At 36.3% G+C, this 25,931-nt stretch overlaps 1 protein-coding gene across 8 annotated transcripts in view; it reads left to right on the forward strand.

Moving 5' to 3' along the window:
- The window catches only part of NCOA1 (nuclear receptor coactivator 1), a 333,798-nt gene that overhangs the window by 117,964 nt on the left and 189,903 nt on the right, over positions 1-25,931 (forward strand). For 7 of the 8 annotated variants that reach the window (XM_061168793.1, XM_061168795.1, XM_061168792.1 and 4 more), the window contains one exon: positions 19,509-19,635. The gene's annotated coding sequence lies outside the window, so the exon portion shown is untranslated. Of the gene's footprint in view, positions 1-19,508; positions 19,645-25,931 lie in introns of all 8 variants that reach the window. The other variant, XM_061168796.1, reaches the window with a different exon arrangement.

Here is a 25,931-nt window from a genome sequence, read left to right on the forward strand (position 1 = left end):
TAATAGAAAGATATATATGTAGCCATCTATAGAAATAAGAAGGAGAATTCTCTGTAAATCAGAAAGTATGAAGAATTTTTGAAAATAGACAGGAGGTCCTATGGGTAATGCTCATATCCAGAGATAGGGGAAACTGGAAGCAGAACGGGTCCCAGAATAATCAATAGGGTGATTCGCTAGCATTACTGTGCATGAGCAGTCAAGCAGCTCCAACCTCTGTACATTCTAACACCAATTTGGACCAAGCGAAAGGTCTGTTTCCATGTGAGAACTGCATGTAGCAACCTGGGTCTGTGAGATGGGGAAGCACCCAGGGTAATTGGTTATACTCACACTTAGAAGACCAGGCACTGAGGCCCCACACCTGGTCGCATGTTCTGCTCCTCCTCCACTCCTGTTGAAAGCAGTATGAAAAGAGTATTGCTCTCTGAATGACGTGTACCAAAAGAAGCCAGCAGAATGTAAGAGAATCCCAAATAAAAAGAATCTCCAAATGTTTCAGGAAAGTTGACACCATGATACAGAATCAACAAACAGAAGAGCTTAATGTCAAGTAAAAAGTGACTAGAACAGAGTTATAAAACTAGTGTAACCAATAATTTTAGAGACATAGGGAATTTATTATATTCTTAACAAGTGGTTATAAAACAAGGGTAGGCATTTATTAGGAAGAGTCAATTAGAGATCTGGGGAATGAAAAATATGGTTGTTGAAATGTAATAATCTTTTTGGTGCCAGTGGAGGATGGATTAGAACAGTGCATGGGGCTTCCCTGGTGGCGCAGTGGTTAAGAATCCACCTGCCAGGGCAGGGGACATGGGTTCGAGCCCTGGTCGGGGAAGAAGATCCCACATGCCGCGGAACAACTAAGCCCATGCACCACAACTACTGAGCCTGTGCTCTAGAGCCCGCAAGCGACAACTGCTGAAACCTGTGCACCCAGAGCCTGTACTCCACAACAAGAGAAGCCACTGCAGTGAGAAGCCCGGGACCGCAACAAAGAGTAACTAGAGAAAGACTGCATGCAGCAACGAAGACCCAATGCAGCCAAAAATAAATAAATAAAGAAGTAAAAAAAAAAAAAAAAAAAAAGAAGAACAGTACATGATTGGTAGCAGAGAGAACTGGCTCTTTCTGGTGATCCAGTGATATAATGAGATCTTGAACTAAGATAGTAGCAGTAAGGATAGAGCTGAGGAAACAAATAACGAGATGCTTAAAATATAGAATTAATAAGGCGAACTGGATGTGGGAATGAAAGAGAAGCGGGAATCTAGAATATTTCTAGGTTTCTTGTTTGGTTGAGTGAAGAGGTAATATTGCCGGAAACTGTGGTAGCAAATTCAAGAGTAAAAGCAGTTTTGGGGGTTGGTGATGGAGGATTCTACTCTCTCCCTTGGACCTGTTGAAATTGAGGTGCTTGTAAGACAATCAGGTGGAGAAGTGTTGTCTGTTAGACTAATGGATATATGGATTTGGAACTTAAATGTTTTGGGCTTGAGCACGATTTGGAAGTCATGTATAGGTGATAATGGTAGTAGATCTCATGCTCCTGGGTAAGATTGCTCAGGAAGAATACATAGATTTTGAGACACGATGACCACTGCCATTTAAGAGGTATGTAGAAGTAGCGACAGCACAGGAAGGGAGGGAAGACTGGCTGGAAGAGTAAGAGGTGCACCAAAAGTAATGTCACGGAAACCAGAGAAGTAAGGGAGTGGTCAACAATGGCAGACTACCAAAGGGTTAATAAGGGCTAAGTAGTGATTTGGCAATTGAGATTTGACCAAAACAGGAGGAGCTTCAGTGGAGTGGTGGGGCTAAAACCAGACCGTAGTGGGTTAAGGAATAAATGGAAGGTAAGGTGGAAGAGGCCATGAACATAGATTTTGCAGACATAGGTTTGTAGAGGAGTGAGATCTGTGAGAACTGGAATATGGAGGTGGGATGCAGGATTGGAGAGGAGGTTGTTCTGTTTTAATGGAGAGTCCTGTTTTCTTCTCTAGCCTCTCTTCTTCTCTACTAGTTTCTTACCCCTTTCTTACAAACATTGTCAGGTGTTTTCTTTCATTCTCTTCTAACCTTTTACCTCATTCCATTTCACTCTTAAACTTTTCTCCCAACTCTACATTTCTATAGTACTTATTTTCTCTTTTCTTTGTCTGGAAGGATTCTTATGATGTCTTACATCCTTGTTCATCTATTTATATGCTCTGTCTCCTTAGCTACTTGATACAAAAAGTCTTTCAGTGTCTTTTTGTGTCTTTAGGTTGACCACAGTGTGACACTGAAGATGCTCAGTTAAGAGTTCTTTGAAAGTCAGTTGCACAAATACCAGATGGAGACATCCCATTTTGGTGTAGTTTTAGCAAAAAAGTGTGCATTTTAGACAGTTAGAAGTTTGATATGACTTCTGGGAAAATTTGGGAAGCCTTCAAATGCATTAATTGAAGCATTATATTCTGACTACAGGAAGAATTAATTATTCTACCCTAGTGAAAATACATGTAACAACTGTTGTTTGACTTTAATTCTGAATGTCATGATTAAGAGGGACAATTGGCAATCCAAGAACTTATTCAGGAGAGGGAGGAAAATGGTGGAGTCCAGAGTGCTGGTTGTCAAACCAGTATCTATTCTCCCTTTCATTCTTAGTAACATATCTACAATATTGTGGGAAGATCACTAAGTCCAACTATAAAACATTATTTCTCAATAGCTGTAAACAGAAAACTTGGGTAGCACTTCTAGGAAAGCTCTTTAAAGGAGATGGACTCATCTGGGAAGCCTCAGAAGGAGCTCTTGTCCCTTCCTCCTTTCTTCTGCCTAGGACAGAGATGAAATTTCTGGAGTTGCAGCGATCATCTTTTGACCATGAGATGACTTTGAGCATAGATGCCATGGGGTAAGGCCGGCAGAGTGAAAAGATAGAATGAGTGGGGGTCCTTGGTGACGATACAGCTGCCAATCTATCCTGACCTACCTACCTCCAGATCTCTTATGTGAGAGAAAAATAAACCTCTCTTTTCTATAAACCACATGTATTTGTTCATGTGCAACTGAACCTTATCTCAGCTGACACAGAGGGCCAGTCCACTGACTAGATTAAAGCTATTACTGCGGCTAGTCTTAGCAGGCAGAGAAGAGGTTATGGACTCAGCTGGTTTTGGGTTTCCAGGGTTGACATAGGGGGACATTTTTGGAAAAAGGTTTTAACACTGATCTAAAGAATTCTTGAGAGAGCCTTTCTCAGTTTCTGATTCTGGACATAATTTGAATTTTCATAGCAGATGGCTCTCTGAGAAATAGTTATGGCACTGCATGAGATGTAAAAAATTCAAATTCTTAGACAGAGATTTGATTTTTGTGAACAAAGGGAATTCTGAGAACAGGAAAAAGTTTATGGAAAACAAAATCATTAATATTGAACTAAAATAATTCATAATAGTGAAAAGTAGATTGAATACTCCAGAAAATCACATTAGTGAATTAGAAGACTAGTTCAAACGATGTACCAGAATTACGGAAAGATAGAGCTGAAGATAATAGGCACAGTAGATAGATCCAGGAGATCTGGTATACATAAATTGGGTGTTCTAGTAGGAAAGAACAGAGATGATGTATACGTGATCAAGAAATTCTCAAAGAAAGTATTGAAAATGTTGCTAAACTGAAGACTTGTACTTTTTATAGAACTCACCAAATAGCAAACAAGATGAGTGATTATACTAGACACATTTCTGATGTTCAAGAATAAGAGAAAATTCTCCAAGCTTTTGGGGAGGAAAATCAAATGATTTTCAAAGGGAAGATAATCAGGTTGGAATCTAGTCTTCTATTTCATGAAAAATACTAGATGAGAGGATTCTAGACCTTTTATGGAATTTATGGACTAATAAAAGGCTAATAGAAAATCTGAGTGATTAACAAATTATCAAACTTTTTTTTTTTAGCTAAACAAGGGTATAAAATATAAAATAAACAATTGAGTAATTTTTGCTTTGAGTTGAACAACACTCATCTTTTTTTTTTCTTTTCCATTATGGTTTATTATAGGATATTGAATATAGTTCCCTGTACTATACAGTAGGGCCTTGTTGTTTATCCATTCTATATATAATAGTTTGCATCTGCTAATCTCGAACTCCCAGTTATTTTCTCCCCAAAACCCCTCCCTCTTGGCAACCACAAGTTTGTTCTCTATATCTGAGTCTGTTCTGTTTCATATATAAGTTCATTTGTGTCATATTTTAGATTCCACATATAAGTGATATCATATGGTATTTGTCTGACTTACTTCACTTAGTATGATAATCTCTAGGTCCATCCATATTGCTGCAAATGGCATTATTTCATTGTTTTTTGTGGCTGAGTAGTATCCATTGTATGTATATACCACATCTTACTTGTCCATTCATCTGTCGATGGACATTTAGGTTGTTTCCATGTCTTGGCTTGTAAATAGTGCTTCTATGAACATAGGGGTGCATCTATCTTTTCTAATTATAGTGTTTTCCGGATATATGCCCAGGAGTGGGATTGTTGGATCATATGGCAACTCTATTTTTAGTGTTTTGAGGAACCTCCGTACTGTTTTCCCTAGTGGCTGCACCACTTTACATTCCCACCAACAACACTGTCATCTTTTTTGATTGTACTGAGGACTAGTGAAAATTTAATCACCAAATAGTATTGATTCCTGTTTTAGAGTTTGGTAACTACTACAGTATCTACAGTGTTGTGAGGGAAAAGGATTTATCCTCAGAGTTTTATACCTTACCACACTGTCATTTACATAAAAAGGCAAAAGAGAGATTTCAAGACAGACATGGTTTCAGAAATTATACTAGCTTTGTACTTTTTCTGAAAAAAAAAAGTCCAAGGAAATACTCTGTAGAATAATATAATTAGTAAACTTGATTTAACAGATTGATATTAAACTTTGTACATACAGAAGATACTTCATTTTGATTACCTGTAATATAGCCATTACATCTAAGATACAGAAATAACAAAAATAGAAACTCAAAAGTATTTATTTTAAGCATTTACTGTGTTCCTACTATGTATTAGGCAGAGAGCTAGACTGAGGGTGCAGTGAAAAACAAGGTAATGTGATTTTTTTGCCCTGATGGAGCCTACAGCCTGGCAACCAATACAAGAAATAACCGGGTCGTTACAATGGAGTGCAGTGGACGCTCCAGTGGATAGCCTACACGATAGAATGTCAGAATAGAGCAGGAGCACTTAACCCAGATTTGGGGGAGAGGCAGAGATGGCTTTCTGAAGAAGGAACATCTGAGATAACACAGGAGAAAGAAATTGAGCAGATTTCAGATTAGTTGATTGCAGAGAATACAAAGAGAGAGAAAGGAACAGATGACACCAGAGAGGTAACTAGGGACGGTATCACAGAAAATCTTGAAAATAATATCGAAGCAGTTGGGCTTTATTTTGAGAGAAGTGGGGAACTATTAAAAGATTTTAATCATGAAAAAGTGATATGATCTGGTTTGTTTTTTATATAGATCACTCAGGTTATGGTGTGGAAAATATCAAATTAGAGCCAGTAAAATTGAAGGTAGTAAGATCAGTTAGAGAGTTGTCTTATTTATTCATTTGTTCTAACAATAAATATTTCTAGGTTAGAGGTGATGTTGGGCTGGCTATGGTAGGGTCATGGGATGGAGAGAAGTAGAAGGACTTGAGGAAGATTTAGTCTTTCGCGGTAGGCTTTGGTGGTTGGATATTAGGAAAATGTAGAAGGAAGAAGACAGACATGATCCCCAAATCTCTGGCTTGTGCAATAGGTAGTTGATGATGGTGCCATTTATTAGAGGAACCGTGGAGGAGAAGACTAAGGAAGGATGATGAGTTCAGTTTGAGGTGCCTATGGGACACCTAAGGTGAGATCCGGTAGATAGTTAGATAAATGGGTTTGAAGTTTAGGAGAGAGATCTGGGCTGGAGATACTGATTTGGAAAGTATCAGCATTTGGAAGGTAACTAAAATCATGGATATGAAAGATCACCCTGGTAGAAGGTACAGAGAGAGAAGAGATTTAGGTGAAAGATCTTAGAACACACACATCTAAAATGAAGATTCTTCTAATAAGACTTTTAGAAGGAATGGCTAAAAAAGTAGGACAAAAATTCAGGAGATACACCTAAAACTTACATAATGATTAAAAAAATTCAGGAGAGTGTGGGCTAACAAATCTGAAAGCACTGTACATGTATACTGGTATTAAATAAGTAAATGGACGGTGAATTGTGGGAGCCAGGTTTCTCACTTTTGGTGAGTGAGGTTACAGACAACCATGGCAAGGGGAAGGCTAGAACAAAATCACATGGTACTAGATTAGAGTTAGAGAAATCAGGATGAACTCACGTTTAGGTTAATATAGATATGGATACAGAAACAATTATAGATATGTATGTATATATGGCCAAGTATACAGACATATATTTCCTAACTCTGTCTACTAAAAGGGCCTAGAAGCAGTGACACCGCAGTAGCATTATGCACACCTAGCACCAAGATCTTGATTTCTGATACCATTTTCCAATTAAAAAAACTAAGCTTCTTGGAAAATAGTTGATTCTAGGACTGGCGCAGGGAATATGCAAGATGAACCTGGAACATTTTGTAGAGCTAGAAGGTAAGAAAATACTCAAAAGCCAAAAGGATGGGGCTTGGCAAAAGGATACAGGAGGCAACCTGAAAGAGCATCAAATGACCAAAGCTGGATCAGTTTGAATAACAAAATAAATAACACAGTATTGGATTATAACCCTAAATGATTGAATAAGTAAGTGTCCCCCACTTATTTATCCCATACAGAAGAGCTCCAGGTAATTTATGCAGACACTTCCCTCCCTCAAGGAGGTGGAACTTAACTCCCTAGGCTTTGAGTGTGTGCTGTACTTAGTGACTGAAAGGGAATGGTTATTTATGCAGTTGCTGTTTAAGGTTAAATAAGTTATGGCCTAAGGCATTTTCATGGGATATACCATTAAAGAATATTTGTGATCTCAGTGGGAGCTGTTCTAGGGGAAAGGTAGATTTTTGGGCTATTAATGTGTATGACTTTAACCTTAACCAATCTTATAGAGTATTCTGTATGTTCTTATTAGAAGATTTAATCACAAACTGACAGCTATTTAGTGTCCATCAAAAGCTCACTTAAAGTATCAGATATGAGAAGATAGTTTAATGAATATTTTAATTATGTATTCATCTAATTTCTTGTATTAGGTCTTCAGAGAACAAAAGTATCAAGATCATGTCACCTCAGTCTCCCCCAACATGAAAATGCCTGTACTGATTCTGATTTAATGATATGCCATCTGTCTATAAATATATCTATAAGCAACGTCATTTGAATGATGTGCATTTTCTAAAATTATGTTTGAAACTATAGTCCACTAGGTTCATTGTTCTTTTTCAAGTACATACAGTTCAGATACAAAATTTACATGTTTTCTTCTTATCAGAGATGAAAACTTACAACCCTGGAAACATGGACCCAAATTTGACACTCATTGTTTATAATTTGCTGATATTATGAATTTGATAGTGTCTGTTTCAGTTGCCTATTGTCATTTAACAAATCACTCCCAAACTTAGTGGCTTAAAACGGCATTGATTTATTATTTTTACAGTTCTGTGGGTCAGGAATTTGGTCAGGGCTTGGCTAGGGGATTCTTCTGCTCTGTGTGGCATCAGCTGGGTGCATTCACTCAGCTGGTAGCTGGGCTGGAAGGAGGCTTCACTCACATGTCTGGCACTGTGGCGTGCCTCCACGTGGCCTCTCACCAGCATGATAATTTCAGGGTATTCAGATTTCTTACATGGCCTCTTGCTTCCAAGAGGGAGAAAGGGGAAACTGTCAGTCCTTCTGGTCTGTGGAGTTTCAGAATGTCACTTTTGGTCACTGTTGGTCAAAGCAAGTCACAAGGCCAGCCAAGATTCAAGGAACTGGGGTATAAGCATCATATCCTCATGGGTGGAGTGACGTGTACAGAGAGAGGGAAGGACTTGATGGCAGCCATCTTTGGAGGCTATTATGTGGCCATACCAACTAACTACCATAGTATCTTAATTTTTAATTTTATTTAGAAAGTTTTATTGTGATTAATCCTCTTTACCTTGTGTCTTAACTTGTAACCAATTCAAGTCCTCTTAGAAATTAGATTATACATATTAAATAAAAATTATTACCTTAATTTAGTAGAAAAAATTGGGGGTAATGAGGGGCCATGGTAAGTCTCACTCTTGTCATTGTCACTCACTCTAAATTTATCTGGGCTTAACAAGTATCTTGGATTATTTAAAGCTGAAAATCTTAGTTTCTCTGATCTGGAAGGTTTACTGACACATGTCCATGTATATTTTTTAAGCCCTGATAAACTTTGTGGAGCACAGTTCTAGCAAAGGGTACCATAATTTAAAATTCAGATACTCTTTGACTCAGAAAGTAATTCTACTTCATGAGTACACAGATATTCTTTAGAGCATTGTCAGTAATGGAAAAATACTGGAAACAACATATGAGTCTGTCGATGAGAAACTGGTTTAACAAATCATGATGTATTCATATGATAGAATATCATGAAATTGTTAAAAGAGCAGGAGGGAATTCTATAAGGAATGATATGAAGTAAGTTCTAAAACACATTAAGTTAAAAAAAATCATGATGAGAAGCTGTATAGTATGCCATCACTTTCATTAAAAATACATATAAATGCTTTTTAATGTATAGAATACGAATGAATACACAGTAAACAAGGGAAGGGAGCTGGATGACTAGGGGGGACTTTCTATTCACCATAGTCTGTTAGTACAATTTACTTTTTATACCAGGTACATGTATTAACTACTCTAAAACTTAGCTTAAAAAATGCTCTGACAGTTTTATTTTATTTGTTGGTTATCTTCTTGTGTAAGGCAGAATGTTGGGTGTTCCATTCAGACAGGAGCCTAAAGGCCAGTAGGAAAGATTAAGCACATGTACCATATCAGCAGGCTGCTTGTTAGAGTTGTCATTTTTGCATTGTCCAAATACTTTGCCCATTGTTTTTACTGGACTGTTTATTTTCTTATTATTGTACTGAAGATTTCTTTTATATTCCGGAAACAAGTTATCAGATATTTGTCTTGCAGATATTTTCTCCAAGTTTGTGGCTTGTCTTTACATTTTCATAACACTGTCTATGGAAGAACAGAAGTTCTTATCAGAACTGTTAAGTTCTGTTCTTAACAGAAGTGCAATATCTCAATATTTTCTTTTATGGTCCATGCTTTTTGTGTCATATCTAAAAACTGCCTAACTCAGGTGTTGGCAAACTACAGCTGATTCAGCCCACTGCTTGTTTTTGCAAATAAAGTTTTATTGGAACATGGCTATGCCTGTTTGTTTCCATGTTCTCTATAGCTGCTTTCATGCTACAGGACAGAGTTAAGTCTTTGCAGCGAGATGATATAGCCCATAAAGCCTAAAATATTTACTGTCTGACCGTTTACAGAAAAAGTTTGTCAACCTCTGGGCTAACCTAGCATCCCCCAAATTTTCTCCTGTGTTTTCCTTTAGAAATTTTATAGTTTTATATTTTAAAATATCTAAGTCTATTAATTTTTTAAAAAATATTTATTTATTTGTTTATCTTGGCTGCGCCGGGTCTTAGTTGTGGCATGTGGGATCTTTTAGTTGCAGCATGCAGGATCTTTAGTTGTGGCATGCGGACTCTTAGTTGCGGCATGCGTGTGGGATCTAGTTTCCCGACCAGGGATCGAACTGGGCCCACTGCATAGGGAGCTCGAAGTCTTACCCACTGGCCCACCAAGGAAGTCTCTAGGTCTATTAATTTTTATATAAGATGTGAGATGTGGGTTGAGGTTCTTTTTTTTTTTTCCCCCATATGGATTGTCATTTGTTCTAGCACTAGTTGTTATAAAGACAGTTCTTTTTCCATTGAATTACCGTGGTACTCTTGTTGAAAATCAAATCACTTGACCATAACAGATCTATTTCTGGACTGTCTCTTCTGTTCCATTGATCTGTATGTTTATCCTTATACCAGAATTATAATGTCTTGATGACTATAGCTCTGTAGAAAGTATTGAGGGACTTCCGTGGCAGTCCAGTGGTTAAGACTCTCTGCTCCCACTGCAGGGGGCATGGGTTCAATGCCTGGTCGGGGAACTAAGATCCCTCATAACGCATGGCGTGGCCAAAAACAACAAAAAAATTGCAGGTCAAGAATAAAAAGATCTTCATTTAAAAAAAAAAAAAAAGGAAAGTATTGAAATCAGGTAGTATAAAATTTCCAGCGTAGTTCTTTTTTTAGAATTATTTTTAGCATTATAGGTTCTGTGCATTTCTATATAAATTGTAGAGTCAGCTAACCAGTTTTTATTTAAAAAATCCTCGTAAGTTTTTTTTCTTTTTATTTATTTATTTTTGGCTGCGTTGTGTCTTTGTTGTTGCGTGGGTTTTCTCTAGTTGTGGCTTCTTTGTGGTGCACGGCCTTCTCATTGCGGTGGTTTCTCTTGTTACGGAGTACGGGCTCTAGGCGCAGGGGCTTCAGTAGTTGTGGCTCACCGGCTCTAGAGCGCAGGCTCAGTAGTTGTGGTGCACGGGCTTAGTTGTTCCACGGCATGTGGGATCTTCCCGGACCAGGGCTCGAACCCGTGTCCCCTGCATTGGCAGGCGGATTCTTCTCCACTGGGCCACCAGGGAAGTCCCGCCTGGTGGGATTTCAATTGTGATTTATGTTAAATCTATACACTAATTTGAGGAGAATTGATATATTAACATTGATTAATCTGATCTTTGAAAACAGTATACTTCCATTTATTGAGGTCTTTGATTTCTCACTTGGTGTTTTGTATTTTTGAGCACAGGAATTTTCCATTTATTTTGTTATATTTATCCTATATCTTTCTTTTTTGATGCTAATGTAATTGCTACTGTTTTGTTAATTTATTTCTAATTATTAATTGCTGCCATATAGAAATACAATTGAATTTTATATGTTGACTTTGTATCCTGCAATTTTGCCAAATTCTAAGCAAATTTAGTTTCAGTAGTAGATTCTTTGGGATTTTCTATAGAGACAGTCCTGTCACTTGTGGAAAAAAGACAGTTTTGTTTGTTTCTTTTTGTTTTTTTTTTTCATCTCTAGGCTTTTATTTCATTTTCTTGCATTATTGTACTGACAGTACAGTGCATTGTTGAATAGGAGTGGTGAGAGCAGATGTTCTTGCCTTGTTCCTGATCTTAGAGGGAAAGCATTTAGTCTTTCATGATTATGTATGATATTAGCTTTAGATTTGTTGTAAATTCATGTCATAGGCTGAGGACGTTCCCTTCTGTTCCTAGTTTTCTGAGTTTTGAATCATGAATGATTGTGGGTTTTTCCTAAATTTTTTTTGCATCTGTGAAGGTGATTGCTTATATTTTAGTCTATTGATATGTTGAATTACATTGATGGATTTTTTTTTTCATATTGAACTAATATTGCATTCCTGGGATAAATGCTATTTGGTCATGATATATATTCCTTTTTGTATATTGCTAGATTCATTTTTCTAATATTTGGTTAAGATATTTTGTGTCTATGTTCATGAAAGGATATTGGTCTGTAATTTATTTTTCTTACAGTTTTTTTTTTGTCTGACTTTTATATCAGAGTTATGCTGTCCTCATAAGATGAATTGGGAAGTGTTTTCTCTTCATTTATTTCTGGAAAATGTATGTATTATTGTTATGATTTCTTCCTTAGATGTTGGTAGAATTTACCAAGGAAGCCATTTGTCATGGAACTTTCTTCGTGGGAAGATTTTAAATTATGAATTAAATTTTCTTAATATATTGAGAGCTATTGTTATTTAATTTCTTGAGTGAACTTGGTAGTTTGTATTCAGACTTCCAAGGACTTGGTACATTTTATCAAAGTTGTAGAATTTATTGCCATAAAGTAGCTCATAATATTCTCTTATTATCCTTTTAATATCTGTACAATTTCTAGTGCCGTCCTCTTTTCATTCTTGGTATAGTTAATTTGTGACTTCTCTCTCTCTCTCTCTCTCTCTCTCTCTCTCTCTCTGGCCAGAAGTTTATTCAGCGCTATTGAAATTCTCAAAGAACTACATTTCAGTTTCATAAATTTTCTCTATTGCTTTTTGTTTTTAGTTTCATTTCTTCTAATTCCTTTGTGTTTAATTTGCTCTTCTTTTTCTACTTAAGGTGGAGGCTTAGATTATTGATGCAAGACTTTTGTTTTCTAATATAAGCAGTTTATGTTTTATGCTGTAAGTTTTTCTCTAAGAACTGCTTTAGTGGTATCCCACAAATTTTGATATGTTCTACTTTACTTTTAATTCAATTAAAAGTGTTTTTTAATTTCTCTTTTTAATCTTTGGGTTATTTAGAATTGTGTTGTTTAATTTCCAACCTTTGATAATTCTTAATTTATCTTTCAGTTATTGATTCTAACTTAATTCTGTTTTGGTCAGAGAAAATGCATTATTTAATTTAAATTCTTTTAAATATTTTGAGCTTTGTTTTATGGCCCAGAATATGGTCTTTCTTGGTGAATGTTCCATGTACCCTTGAAAATAATGCATTTTCTGTTCTTGTTGTGTAAAATGTTCTATAAATATCCAATTAGGTCAAGTTAGTTGACAGTATTTTCAGGTTTTCTATAGCTTAGTGATTTTCTCTTTTCTTGTTCTGTTGATTAATAACAGAGGAGTATTAATGTCTACAACTGTAATTGTGGATTTGTCTAATCTCCTTACGGTTTTGTCATGAATTGATCCTTTATCGTTAAGTAGTGTCCCTCTTTATCACTGGTGATATTCCTTATTCTGAGGTCTGCTTTTTCAGATATTAATACAGCCATGCTGTCTTTCCTTTCCCTCCTTTTACTTTTAACCTATGTCTTTGTATATAAAATGTCTCGTGGATAGCATACGATTGGATTTTGTTTGTAAAATTTGATCTGATAATCTCTACCTTTTAATTGGGTGTTTAGATAATTTCTATTTAATATAATCATTGAAAGTTTGGATTTAAACCTACCATCTTGCTAGTTGTTTTCTATTTTTGAATCTTTTTTGTTTATTTTTTCTGCCTTCTATTGAATTAATCATTTTTCATAATTTCATTTTATCTAACTCTTGGCTTATTCTGTATATTTATACACACACACATATTTTTGTGGTTGCTCTAGGTCATGGTTTCTTAACCTTGGCACCGTTGGTATTTTTGGTTGGATAATTCTTTGTTATTGGGTCATGGAGGGGATACCTGTGTGCACTGCAGGATTTTTAGCATCCCTGGTCTCTATCTACTAGATGCCAGTAGCACCCATTCCCCACCCCTAGTTGTGACAACCAAAAAAGTTCCTACACTTTGCTACATGTCCCTGAGGGGGCAAGATTGCTCCTGGTTGAGAACCCCTACTCTACGGTTTAAAAGATATATCTTTAACTTATAATATTTTTTTTCACATTTTTTAAAATCACATTTTTTCCTTAAATAATATTATACTACTTCATGTGTCATGTAATACCTTATATACAGCATACTTCAACTGTCTATCTTCCATCTTTATACTGTGTTGTCATAAATTTTATTTCTATGTAATTAACCCTACATTATCATTTTTTGCTTTAGTTCGTGTGTAAACTTCTAAAATCAATAAAATATGGAAAAAATAGTCTTTTATTTTTACCTTCTCTTTCTAATGCTCTTCATTTCTTTTTTGTAGATCCAAATTTTCACCTGGGAATTTTCACTGCTACCTAAAGAACTTCTTTTAACATTTCTGGTGTCTGCAGGCAGTGAATTCTCTCATTTTATTTGTCAAAAGATTCCTTCTTTCTTCCTTCAGTTTTCAAAAATATTTTTGCTGGTTATAGAATTCTATGTTCAGCTCTTTTTTCTTTCAGTACCTGAAAGGTATTATATTCAATATTGTCTTTGGCTTGTATAATTTTCTGAAGATAAGGAAAATTTTAATCTTTGTTGTTTGTATGTAGTCTTTCTTTTTTCTCTGTCTTAGAGATTTTTATCTTTGTTTTTCTACAGTTTGACTATGATATACCCATGTGTGTTTGTTTGTGTGTGTGCGTTTTGGTATTTATTATGATTGGGGTTCTCTGGGATTTTTTGCTCTCTAGTTTGTTGTCTTAGATTCATTTGGGAAAATTCTTGGCCATTATCTTTTCATGTATTTCTTGTATCTTATTATTTTTGTTTTCTTTTCCTGGGGCTCCAATTAAATGGATGTGATACCTTTTGATATAGTTCCACAGCTCTTGGATGCCCTGAACTGTATTTTTCCTTCAGTGTTTTAAAACTGTGGTTTCATTTTGTATTATTTCTATTGTCCTGTCTTTAAGTCCACTGATTCTTTCCTAATCTGTGTCCAGGCTGCTGTTGAGGCTGCCAAAGAAATTTTTCTTCTCTAATGTAAACAAAATTTCTTTTGTTGTTTCTAGCTTTTCTATTTTACTTTTTTAAAGTTTCCATGTCACTGCTGAAAATTTCCATCTTTTTATGCATGTTATACATCTTTTCTACTAGATCATTTAACATAGTTATTTTAGAATGTTTGATAATTTCAATTAATGAATCAGTCCTGATTCTGTTGATTACTTTATCTCTTGACAAAGGGTTATTTCTTCTTGCTTTTGTGGATGCTTCATAATTTGTGATTTAATGCTCATCATCATGTACAGAAGAATAGGAGAGACTGAAGTGATCCTCTTCTCTCAGGCTGTTTTTGTCAGAGGTTGAGTCAATCTAATCTTGAAATGAGGTGGGTTTGGATTTTGTGGCCATTATTGCCTTCAGTGTACCACAGGCTTCACATTTCTCCATTTGGCTGCTGTTGCCTTGTGTTTAGAGTGTGGCATGTGGTACTACAGGACTTTTCTGTGATCCTGTATCACCCTCATCTTTCAACAGTCTTTGCACATCTGTTTGCAGAGGGATTTCATGTTATTGTTTTTCTCCCAGTGATAGATTATTGTTGCTTGTTACCCAGTGCTATGCTTGTGGGACAGGGCAGAGTTCTGTTTTGCTCTGGTCCAGACTTAATCCTGGTCAGGCCCTGCATTCCTGGGTATCAGTGGTAGGACTTTCTTAGCTTTCCTGCTTTCTCTTCCCTGTGGTGGTCAAACACTGTCATACATTTGTGGTTGGTCTTGGGCAGGAATATCCGTTCCCTCCCTTGTAGTAGTACATCTCTGTTGGTATTGGTGCAGGATCCTTTGCCCAAGACTTTTTCCTTTCCCCCTCCCCCACAGTGGCAGAGGTTTTTTTTTTTGCTTCTACTTTCTCATAGCATCAATGTGTCTTTGCCTGTGTCTGGGAGCTTAAGAGTGTTTTCTCCCCGTCTGGGAGAGGCATTTTGCTTCTGTTCTCCTCTGAAGCAGTGGACTTTTGCCTGGACCCTGGGGTGAGAGGGTTTTCTGTCCTTCCCCCAGTGGCTCTAGGCTTTTGCTCTGTGTTGGGGACGGGTTGGGGAAGCAGGCAGAGCTTCAGGCCTGTACTCATCACCTTGTACACACTTGCTTCAGTGATGAAGGGCTTTCTCTGGTTTCCTATCCTACCTCTAATCTTTCTTGCGAGAATCTGGTTGAGGCATGTAGAAGAACTTGCAATTGAGTGTAAACTCTCCTTGTGTCTGGGGTTCTCAACCACTCCTAACTGACATAATAGTTCATACTTGGTCTTTAAGAATTTGTTAAAATCTTAACTGATTTTTTTCTTACATACGTGTATGGAGGCCACTTCTTCTGATGACCTGCCAAAGGTAAAACAGTTTGTGTGTACAGCCTCTCCCTGGAGGAATTTGTCCCTCTTTGGTATTAAATTACTTAGTTGCCTTCTGACTTCAATTCTTTATTAGATTCAAGAGAAGTTTTGATTTTATAGATCTGGCTTTTTCTCACTAGGGTGGGAAAACATTCTTTTGTGGCTTTCTGCATTCTAGTTGGAAGTGGAACTACTTAGAGTTCTTGACAGGGTTTGCTATTTCAAACTGCTGCTTATTCGGATCCCTCTTGAATGTTTTCTCTTGCCTTCATTTGCCTCTTGAGCACTTTGTCATTTAGGATTGAACCCAAGGGACTACTTCCTCCATGAAGCTTTTCCTGATCCCACTAAGTAGCATAGAACATTTCTTGAATTGTGCAACTGCTTTGCTTCTTGTACAGCTGTATTTCATTTTTGCAGACCCATTGAAACCTTCATTGAGGTTGAGCAGCTTTCAGAATTCGAGACCTCTCAACCTGAGAACTGTCCTTCTACTTTCAAAGTTTATGACTATTATGGTTGATAGATTTTAGGTAGGATCATAAAGTAAACTTGAGATAAAAGATAAAGAAATATACAAGAGAACTTACATTTATTAATATAATAAAAATTTGTGAAATCATACCACATAGTTTCCTGTGTACAGTTATTGCTCTTGAACTAAATTATTTTCAGAAATAAGACTTAAATTTGTAGAATCTAATTTCTTAGAACTGTGGGCTTGGTTACACAAGCTAGTATATATTCACACAATGAAATATCATGGAGTTTTAGAAAACAGTGATAAAACATATCCTAACATGGAAAATCTGCAGGATATAATGAGTGAAAAAAATAAGGTGCAAAACTGAATATTTTGTGTAAGAAGGCAGGAAGAATAAGATTATATTTGCAGTTAAGTGTATTTGCATAAAGAATCACTAGAAGGATATACATACAAGAAACTAATAAAAGTGGTAACCTATAGTAAGCAAGGACAACGTGAGCTGCATGTGTGATATACAAATGAGACTTCTCAAATATGTTATGTTCCTTTTTACATCATTTTGATTTTTTTTGATTCATGTGAATGTAGTATATATTAAGAAAAGTTAAAGTTAATAAACATGTGAATCTTAAAAGATAACAGGAAGATTTAAAAATACTTTAGAGCTGATAAAATATGTTGGCCTATGAAATAAAACTTGTGTGTGAGATACCTTTATTTTACATAAATCAGATTTTACAAATGAAAAGGTAAATACAAAGCATGGAGAAATGCAAAGATCAAGGTTTTATGAATCTGGCTCTAGATGAATAAATATATAGAAAAGCTGGTTTTCTAGCATGATTAGAAAGGTTTTGGGTCTAGACCCAATGTGGATGATCCCTCAAAGCAGAAAGGAGCATTGTGTGTAGGCAGCAACTATAACAGAAACACAGAGCGCTGAGAGTGGACTGGGGAACCACTTCTTACTCATGAAACTACTGGGCATACCCTTGGAAACTGATAAAATGTATCTAACTATTGTCAGAAACACAGAGCGCTGAGAGTGGACTGGGGAACCACTTCTTACTCATGAAACTACTGGGCATACCCTTGGAAACTGATAAAATGTATCTAACTATTGTCAGGAAGAACAGGAGATGAGAATACCAAAGAATATTCTTATTACAAATTAAAACATATAAAGAAACAATAATTACATTATGTAAATAGATTATAGCCCAGAAATCAACCTTGTTGTAGACAAATGAAATGTATAAGAAGAAATTTATAAATCAAGGGGTGGTTTACTTAATTACTTAATGTTGTTAGGAAAGCTGGCAATTTGGAATACAGGTCAGTTCAGAGTTAAATCTCTTTCCATACATCATTTGGAATGAAGTATTCAAATAATTTAGCCCACAGAAAAGTGAAAATCAGAGTATTTATCTGTTATCATTGACGGGGAAGAAATTTCTAAGCAAAGAAATAATAGAAAGTGAAAAATGCACTGATGGATAAATCTGGCCATGTGAAAAGAAAAACTTTTGTATTGAAAGCCAGCGATAGACTGAGAAAATGTTAGAAGTAGATGAAAGAAATAGTATTTTCACAATATAAGTGGTTAAGGAAAACATAAAACTCCTTTCCCATTCTACCCCAGGTGGGGCTGGAAGAGGGAGAGTTGCACATTTGGGAACAAAGGCAATGTGCGTTATGGGAGAAGGATCTGATTAATGACATAGATAACATTCAGTGTCTAACTAAATTTGAAGACCTTAATATTATAGCAGGATCAGTCCACGTGGTTGTGTGTTTTTTCTCTAGCAGGTGATTGAATTGACCCAGGATTAGGAATTTGAGAGTGGTGAAGTGGAAGAAAGAAAGTAACGTACTTGGACTGATAGCTTGGGTGACAACCAAGATTTTGAGACTGGTGATAACACAGAACTGGAAAGATGAATGTAGGTAGAGTGCATCTAAGGGATTGAGTCTGGACCCCGGTTAGAAAAGATAGAGTGGAATATTGAATGACAAAGACAAGAAGAGGGTAGGACAGCCAGATGGCATGACCCTGAGGGAAGGAATGGGACTGCTTGTGAGTTAGGATCTGGAAATGTTACTGTGGACAAGGTTGATTCCTATGGCCTTAGTCTTCACTCTAGAGGGTTCTTTTCAAGAGCCAGATTTAGCCCAGTGGTTGAAAGTAGTGTTCAGTGATAAGGTTGAAGATGTAGAGGTCTTTTGTTTTACTATGTAAAAAGGGTTTCCAGAGGTCCCTGTGGAAAAGGTTGGAAGGAAGGGCGGCAGTTGGGAAACGCATGCGGTGACTGAGACAGCAAAGAGAACACTGGGCATGAAAACAGGAGAAAAGGTAGTCACAATGGTTTATGTTTTGAATAAAGCCCAAGGGTGACAGGGCTGGGAGCCACAGGTAGAAGTAACTAGCAAGATTCCTGAATTGACCTGTGGTGTAATGATTGTCTCTGGAGCCTGATCCACTGTGTCATTGTAATCTAAAGGGAATATTAGTGGAAAGCTTAACCCTGGGTGGTAAAACCTAAAGCAGTTAGGCTTTAAATAACGAAAGCCAGTAGGGCTCACATTTCTTAAGAATTCTCTGATGTCTGCACAGTCCCACTGTTTGGAGTTAGCTTTGAGGTAGAATGGGAAGATACAGCACTACCATTAATTTAGGAAAGTCCAATTTGTCACGTCCTATTGCCAAGGACCCAGGAATGAATGATAGCCATCATATTGGGTGCTTCTTTATCATAGAGGTATCTTCTGCTGGAAATCCTGTTTCCTCCTACTGTTCCATTTTACCTGAAACTGGGTACTGAGGCCACTGCTGCTGGGGTGACTTCAGCAACTCTGATGAGTGAGTCAGTAGCTTAGGTCTCTTGCCTCCTTGAATTACCAATGCAAAGCCCAATTTGCTGCATACCTCCTTTGGGGATCTGAACCTTTTTAAAGCTAGTAACTAATTACCACTTATCAACTTTATATTTGTTTATTTATTTAACCTTTATTCTTTAATTTCAGTTTTTAAAATCTGTGATAGGGACAAGAATGGGAATTAGAATTTCTTGAACAACGAAAGCATCTGTATAAGAATCTTTGTATGCTTACAGGGAAACAATGATGTGTCACGGTATCTAAAATCTAATGTTTTCAGTAGAACAAATGTCTCTTTTCTCCTACTTTAGGTCTAATGGAATGTAACTGGAACCGACTCTCATGATAAAAATCAAGGACCATCAGGCAAGATCAGGCAGTAAGAATTTTTGCTTCCAAATGAAGACACCGACATTTAGAACTTCTACTTATTCTAAGGTATTCGAGGTACAGTTTTACTTTAATTTGACTCCTTGGCAGTCATTTTATAATGCTGATTTCTATCTATATAGATTTCATAAGTTTAAAAGTTTTTATGTTAGAATGGTTAGCTTTTAGGGAAGAGACCACCCCCCCACACACACGTTCCCCCAAATCAGAGAAGAGATTCAGATTTTAAAGGGAGGTCATCCTTATAATTAGGAAAACATGTCAATTATAAGAAATATAATGGACTTCCCTGGTGGCGCAGTGGTTAAGAATCCGCCTGCCAGTGCAGGGGACACGGGTTCAATCCCTGGTCCGGGAAGATCCCCCATGCCGCAGAGCAGCTAAGCCCGTGCGCCACAACTACTGAGCCTACACTTTAGAGCCCGCCAGCCACGGCTATGAGCCTGCGTGCCACAACTACTGAAGCCCACACGCCTAGAGCCCATGCTCCGCAACAAGAGAAGCCACTGCAGGGAGAAGCCCGCGCGCCGCAACTAGAGAAAGCTGCGCACAGCAAGGAAGAACCAAAGCAGCCAAAACTAAATAAAGTAAATAAATTTATTAAAAAAAAGAAGAAACACAAATGTAAGAAAATATATCAAAATGTTCATTAAAAAAAAGAAATAACACTGAGTGCAGATTAACACTCAGTATAGAAGAACTGGAATAAATAAATGTCAATTTAATAATTATTTTGTTTATGTCATGACCCTCTGAGATGAGCAATTGAATTCAGCACTCTAACCAAGTGTGCTTACATGATACAAGAGATCTTAGTGATTGTCCTTTAGTTTGGAAACCTCTCTTTCCTGTTTTCCTAAACTTACTGTTAAGAGTTTTCTATTCACCAAGAAATGTCACTTATACTCCCAGTAGACTGTTTCTATAGGACCTCAGGGATTTGACGGGTTAGTTTCACTTAGATCAGAAAAACCAGGCATGTAATTAAAGAGTCAAATGATACTTCCAAATCATTGGGTAGCTGTCCACTTTAAAGACTACATAAGACAATTGAAAACAATCAAAGGAAACACAGTATCAACAGAAAACATAGTGGTCTCTATTTTTCTAAAATACATATAAATTTCAAAGAGGGTACAGTTAGTTTGGTGTTTATTTAAAAACAAAATAATTTCGTGTTAATTGTATTTTTCCAAATAGGCAGAAAGTATGGAAAGATAATTATTTTTAGGGACAGTCAGAGTTGGTTGGTTCTCTGTATACATTATAGAGGTTTGTAAATTAATTTTGCTAGATTATAGAGAAGATGAAAATCTGAGAAAAATGTATCACTTATTACTTGGATTTTAAATTTCATTTTATTCTGTTTCGGAAGAAGAATATGTAAAACAGTAAATTCTAAAATATAAGAATCCATATTGGAAAACCTAAGACTGCTTCAGTTAAAATAAATGAATTACTTTCTAGAAGGCGGTGGTATAATTGAGCAGTTTTTGCCAAAGAAAAGTTACCTCGAATCAATTAGCAGATGAAAAAGAGGTTGTTTTGATGAGAAGTTTTAAACCTTCTCTGGCAGCTAGCAGGTATATTGTACTTTTCAAAAATTTTTTGGTGTCATTTTGAATCAAATGGTAATGGTGATTAAATATATAATTTGACTTATTACCAGAATCATTTCCCTTTTAAAAAAATTTGGATGTACTTTATTTTTTGGCTGTGTTGGGTCTTAGTTGCGGCACGTGGGATCTTTTATTGCAACGTGCAGGCTCTTAGTTGTGGTGTGCGGGCTCCAGAGCTCGTGGGCTCTGTAGTTGCGGCACACGGGCTCTCTAGTTGTGGCATGCAGGCTTAGTTGCCCCATGGCATGTGGGATCTTAGTTCCCTGGCATCCCCTGCAGTGCAAGACGGATTCTAAACCACTAGACCACTAGGGAAGTCCCTCCCTTGTTTTTTAAAGATATCTTTCCTTCTTACTTTCATTTAACAACATTAGTTGAATATTCAGGCTTTGCAAAGAATAAGTCTAAATATGTGGAAGGATATAAATTATTCTGTAACTTCATTATGAATGAAGTTGAAGACATCTTTCACTCAGAATGTTTACTCTGGGGCTAGGGAGGCTAAATACTCACATCTGAAAACCATTTAAAAGCAATTATGAGGACTTCCCTGGTAGCGCAGTGGTTAAGAATCTGCCTGCCAATGCAAGGGACATGGGTTCGAGCCCTGGTCCAGGAAGATCCCACATGGCGCAGAGCAACTAAGCCCTTGCGCCACAACTACTGAAGTCCGCGCACCTAGAGCCCGTGCTCCGCAACAAGAGGAGCCACCACAATGAGAAGCCCACGCACCACAACAAAGAGTAGCCCCCGCTCGCCGCAACTAGAGAAAGCCAGTGCGCAGCAACGAAGACCCAACGCAGCCAAAAATAAAATAGAAATAAATAAATTAATTAAAAAGAAAAAAAAGCAATTGTGAAATGAGCACATAAAATCATAGTTTAGTATTCCTTTCTAAGTAATATAGTTAAGTTCTATATTCAGATGTCAACAAAAAGAGAGTAGGACATTCTGATCAATTGAATTTGGTGACTAATTGGTTGTGGTTGTTACCCATTTATGGTTCTGCTTGTGAAAGTGCCATATAACCAAATTAGGTTTCTTAAATCCTTAAATTAGGGATTTCTAATTCATCAATTTCTTATATTGCCCCGCGCATTTGCAAACTAATATTTGTCATTTTCCCTTTCAAAAATGAAGTAAAAATTTCACAAACTTGTGCTCAGAAGTTTTATATAATACATTTTGACAATATTTTCTTAAAAACTTTTTGAGAGGACTTTAAGATTTTGAGATAGTGGGATTTTGTTTTTTTGGGAAGGGGGATTAAAACAAAACAAAATCAGTACCTGAGTTTAAGGCCCTAGAACATTTGTAAGGTGATGTCTTGGATTATAGTTTACATTAAATTAAAATAGTACCTTTAAAAAATATTTTGTTTGGACTCACAAAAACATTTGAAAACATTTCAACAAGGTATATTGAGGGAATAGGTATTCCCTTGCCACCATGATTTTCTCTGTGGTGTGATGGAAAGAGCACAAGCTTTGACTCTTCTACTTTCATGCTACCCTGAGGAATTGAATTAATATTTGTCTTAGTTTCCTTTTCTTTAATAGTTACTTTTTAGACTTTTGATGAAAAATGAAAAAAGTGTATAAAATTATATAAAATGATGCTTTTCAGTGTTACATTAATGCACATTGTTGCTAAAGATAGAGAAGACCACACTACTGAAGTATCATTCACAGTTATCCTTCTAGCAAAAAACAGGTCAACTCACACTACTACTGAGAAGCTTGTCAAACCAGTTTCAAACTTAACGACAAATATTATGCTTGGAGAGAAAGTAAAATGAGCTTTTGGCAAAAATCCCTTATCAAAAGCATACCATCTGGAAAAGCAGTTACTGTCATGTGCATGCTAGCAGAATTTTTTGTTTTTCAGTTGGATGAAAGCACTGATGTGCTGAGGACATACCAGCAGTTCATAGAGATGTGTTACTGTTTAATCACTGAGAAATCCACACTAACAGAAGAGTTTTTTGTTGATATTTTGTTTTATTGTTGGTGGTGGTGGTGGTGGTTGGTTGGTTTTTTTAAGCCATTGTTGTCTGGAAAAGTTGCATTGGTTCCTCTGATCAAAGCCCAACAACTTTAGCTGTAGGAGAGGGTGTACTTGGTCTGTGAATAAAAGAAATTGCACCAAGATATAAATTTATATCCTGCTTTTTTCCAGAGAGAAAAATTGGCATTTAATAATGTGATTTCTGGTTGTGATTTAATGTTGAAAAAGAACAGTAAAAATTGTGGATGTAAGCAATTTTTGGCCACTAACACCGTCTCTTTTTAGGATTTTGGGAAGAAATGGTCAGCAAATATAGGATCCTGCTTTTCCACAGCGATGTATGCTAGCTGTGTAGGGTGACAGGGCTTTACATGTTTGTTAATTTGTTTTTTAGTAAAATAAGAAGAATGTTTCTTTACCACTGATAATGCCATTTCTATGATTTCAAGGAGGCATAAACTTACGTTTACTTTTTCAAATAGTCAGAACTTATAACTTCATATTCACAATATCATGAGTTTCAATGTTAAGATGAGGTATAAGAATTTTATAAAAGTCTGAATTATAATACAAAATAATTCATATCTAAGGGTTTGACCATTTCCCCACACTTGATGATTTTATTGGGTTATCAAAGAAAAAAAAACCAGTGAATTTTTATCGTACATGTTTAAAAACCACATCTAAATTTTGAAATAGAACATGAAGAAATACTTTCCAGAGCCAAAATGCCGGCAGAGAATATATTAGGAATCTTGTTGCTCCAGTCTCTCAAACTGAAGCATTTAACATCCAGTTTTGAGTGGGATATGCTCTTTTTTGGACATTGAATGGAATGCTGAAAGTAGACTTGAGAAGGAAATATTTCTGTAATTTCTGGGTCCATGTTCAATCATAATATCCAGAATGTATTCAATATAACACAGTTGATTTATAATTAAGAATTAGGCATTTTTAATTTAGTAGAAATAAAGAATAAGAAAGGAGCTAGTTGAAATGGAAAGCAGCTTATGGCTAAAGCTGGTTCCAGAGCTGGGGCCTTGAACATCTTGCAAGGAAGTTACCATAGGGGGTGGCAAAACAATGAAGGTGCTTAATTGAATGGGCTCTGTCTGGCCAAAGATGAGACAATTTGAGCATTAGTAAGTATCACTGCAATATATAATCAATCACATCCAATATGTTTAAACTGATGAGTTCATGATGATACTTTAAAGAACTCATTCATTTTCTTTGGAGTATGCTAAGAAACCAACTATACCTGAATGTGACCAGTAGTTGAGGAAAGGAAGTTTCTTTTCTCAGGTGTATTCTAGTTACTAGTATTCTATTTACAGTTAAGGGGTGATAAATAGAACATTACCATTTCATAATGAATTCCAGGACGTAAGCAAAGATCATCAGTGGCTGCTAACATCACAGGAGGAGAGACAGTCGGACATTAGGTTTCTCTTAATGAAAGTTCACAATCCTTTCTGTGAAGTATCGTTGCCAAAAAAATTGAATTTGAATCTAAATCTGATCAAGCCTGTAGCTCCAACTACCAATTTACAGGAAACATAGAAGACAGGGAAACAAGTGAAATGATACCATGGAGATGCAGTCAGCAGAATCTAGACTATGGGGAAGTCTTTGGGACACACAACTTGGTTTTTTTTAACAAATAAATTGTGAGGAACAAAAAAAGAGAAAAGAAGGAAGAAAACTGAAATTAATAGCAATGTTTGGACTTTATTTGGGTCCAGATTTTAATAAATAAATATTTAGAAAATAATCAGGGAAATTTGAACACTGGATATTTTATATTAAGAAATTATTGTTAATTTTTAGGTGTGATAGATAACAGCATGTAGTTATATTGAAAAAGAGTCATTATCTTTTAGAGATACATATTGAAATGTTGATGGATGCAAGGATTTGTCTGGGATCTGCTTTATTATCTGGAATAGAGGGAAGGCTGTGGCTGGGGATGAATCAAGATTGGCCATGAGTTGATCATTGTTTAAGCTAGGCACTTGTGGTGTTGGAGGGTGGGGTTGTGGTGGTGTAATTCTTGATATTATTCTCTAAGCTTTTTTGAAAATTTCCATAAGAAAAAGGTCCAGAAATTTACATTTTCTCTTTGTTGGCTTATAAGAATACAATTGAACTATGTGTATTTAGCAACCTGCCAAATTTTTATTTCTAATAATTTCTTGAGTCTTTTGGGATTTATATATACAAAATCATATTGTCCACAAATGACAGTTTTACTATATAGTGCTTACTGTTTACCAGGTTCTATTTTAAGCACCTATGCGTATTAACCCATTAGGTCCTTGCAAGAGCTCCAGTGAAATAGACATTAACTTGCCCAACGTTGCGTAGCTGGTATGTGGCAGAGCTGGGATTTGAATCCAGGCATTCTAGCCCTAGAGTCTGTGCTTCTCTGATTTTTATATCTCCTTATAAGTTTTTTTTTTAACCCCTCCACTCTAATCCTTGTACCTTTTATTTCTTTTGTTCGTTTTAGTGTACTGGCTAGAATTTAAACTTTTAAATACCAGTTTTCATTTGTAATTTTGATTTTGGAAGTTGTCTTAATATTTAGTGAATCCAGAGTCCAGTCAAATTTACTCCTTTATAAATACAAGGTACTCACCAAGAAACTAAGAATTGACTTAGTATGAAGCTAGAAGCCGAAGAATAAAGTGTATCGCTATTTAAAGTTGCCAAGAC

This window comes from Eubalaena glacialis, chromosome 14 (assembly GCF_028564815.1).
Source record: "Eubalaena glacialis isolate mEubGla1 chromosome 14, mEubGla1.1.hap2.+ XY, whole genome shotgun sequence".
NCBI classification, from domain to species: Eukaryota; Metazoa; Chordata; class Mammalia; order Artiodactyla; family Balaenidae; genus Eubalaena; species Eubalaena glacialis.